Below are 2,500 nucleotides of genomic sequence, written 5' to 3'. Positions count from 1 at the left end.
TCCACACCTGTTCCTAATGGTATCTCATTGTTTTTTGTATAAATGTGAGCCGGAATCATTGGTTACGTCTAGTCAAGTTTAGGTCTCGTCGTTTGTATTGTCTTAGTCCTCGTCATTTACTGTCTTTGTCTTTATCATTTATTAAACCCCATTCATTTGAAGCTATCCTGTGTACAGGTCCGTCTCCTTCCTTCCCTGGTTGTGACAGAATGATTCCGCCAACAACTCGGACCCAGCAGGATAGCTTCCAGCTCGGACCGTCTTTTTTTTTTTTTCTGACCCCGACCAGCAAAGCATTACAATAATCAATACAAGAAAACACAAAGATGGCGATGTTTTTTAAATGAAAGAATGATGTCTTTACAGTGTTCAGAACATGGGGAACAAATGTTAAATGTGCATCAAATATCACCCCTAAATTAGTTTGGAATGCTAGTGTAGAGCCATCGACACTTACAGTTAAAGACCCAGCCTTACGTAACTGGTAGGGTGAACCAATGAGCATTGAATGTACCTGAGTGTCATCCGCATAAAAGTGAGACCAAGTGATTTTAAAAGTTGACCCGATGGATAAATGTAAATGCTAAAAAGTAAAGGTCCCAAAATTGATCCTTGAGGAACACCAGATTTCACAACATCAATATCAGACCTGCAACCACCCAGAGTAATGAACTGCTTTCCATCTGAGAGATAAGACTCAAACCAGCTCAGTGCGGTCCCAGAAACACCAAACACAGACTCTAACCGAGTAATTAAAACTGAACGATCCACAGTATCAAATGCGGCACGGAGATCAAGAAGAATCAAGATAGAAATACAGCCAGAATCAGAAGCTATTAGCAAATCATTACTGACCTTAACTAAAGCTGTTTCTGTGCTGTGGAGTTTACAGAATCCTGATTGAAGAGGCTCAAAAAGTTTGTTTGTAGTAAGATGAGAATTCAATTTATTTGCAACAATTCGCTTTAAAATTTTGGCGAGAAACCGAAGATTGGATGTGGGGCGGAAGTGATTAAAAAAATTATAAAAAAATATATGGGTTTTTTTTTTTTTGGTACGGGGGTCACAGCAGCAATTTTAAATGCTGCTGGCACTACACCGGTACACAAAAAAATCATTGATGATGCTTAATTAATACAGCCGGACAAACCGAGGGAACCGTCACTTGCTTAAGAGCCGACAGGTTGTTAAAAGGAACCCCTATAGGCTACACAACAGTATTTGAGATTTGCACAGATATGTAGATAAGTGACAGTATTAGATGACAAGCAAGAGAAGCCACACCCTAACGAGCGATGTATGTAGCGCTTAGGTCTCAATATTCCTGCATGATCGCAGTGAGCATCATTTACCTACTGAAGCTTTCCTTTAAGGTTCAACAGTTTGTGAGCTATAGTATACTATAGTAGTAGTAGTTATATTATTATTATTATTATTATTATTATTATTATTATTATTATTACAATTATTATTATTATTATTATTATTATTATTATTATTATTAATCTTGTAATTTTAAACAGATATACAGTACAGACCAAAAGTTTGGACACACCACCTTTTCAACAGGACAATGACCCCAAACACACCTCCAGGCTGTGTAAGGGCTATTTGACCATGAAGGAGAGTGATGGGGTGCTGCACCAGATGACCCGGCCTCCACAGTCACCGGACCTGAACCCAATCGAGACGGTTTGGGGTGAGCTGGACCTCAGAGTGAAGGCAAAAGGGCCAACAAGTGCTAAGCATCTCTGGGAACTCCTTCAAGACTGTCGGAAGACCATTTCAGGTGACGACCTCTTGAAGCTCATCAAGAGAATGCCAAGAGTGTGCAAAGCAGTAATCAGAGCAAAAGGTGGCTACTTTGAAGAACCTAGAATATGACATTTTCAGTTTCACACTTTTTGTTATGTACGTATATAATTCCACACGTGTTCATTCATAGTTTCGATGCCTTCAGTGTGAATCTACAATTTTCATAGTCATGAAAATAAAGAAAACTCTTTGAATGAGAAGCTGTGTCCAAACTTTTGGTCTGTACTGTATTTCATGCTCTCTGTATTTCTTTGCCTACATGAAGTTAACATGCTAGTAAAATAGTGTCCTAGCTGTAGTGCACACTACTTAAGCAGCAAACCTAGCAACATTATCAAAAGTATGCGCCCCCCCGACCCTCACACCCACGTGTTCATGTTGAAGGTTCCAGATTTATTCTCTGTACTGTTCTAATCAGCTCCACTCTTGTCTCCCGTGAAGGTTCTTCACTAGATGTTGGATTGTGTCTGTGGAGATTAGTGATGGTTCAGTGGTGTTGAGTCAGAGTCGTGTTCTTCACGTTAACCTTCACCTCCACGTCATGTCTTCATGGAGCTGCTTTGTGCACGTTGTCATCATGGAGCAGGGTTTGGATTCTGAGTTCTACTGAAATCATCTGTACAAAGTTACACAGAGACGTTCTGTACGACTGTGTGGAAAAGTTTGGGGAACAAACACATGGAAC

At 39.9% G+C, this 2,500-nt stretch overlaps 1 long non-coding RNA gene across 1 annotated transcript in view; it reads left to right on the top strand.

The window, feature by feature from the left end:
- The first annotated feature begins 2,067 nt into the window (after positions 1-2,067).
- LOC125145307 overlaps positions 2,068-2,500 on the top strand; it is a 1,404-nt gene continuing 971 nt past the window's right edge. Inside the window, exon 1 of the long non-coding RNA XR_007143657.1 lies at positions 2,068-2,500. This exon is cut by the window's right edge and continues 403 nt beyond it. This is a non-coding gene — a long non-coding RNA (uncharacterized LOC125145307).

Source organism: Tachysurus fulvidraco, chromosome 8 (genome assembly GCF_022655615.1).
Source record: "Tachysurus fulvidraco isolate hzauxx_2018 chromosome 8, HZAU_PFXX_2.0, whole genome shotgun sequence".
Classification (NCBI taxonomy): domain Eukaryota; kingdom Metazoa; phylum Chordata; class Actinopteri; order Siluriformes; family Bagridae; genus Tachysurus; species Tachysurus fulvidraco.
The sequence above is the reverse complement of the archived record's forward strand: the minus strand, read 5'-3'. Positions and strand labels throughout refer to the sequence as shown.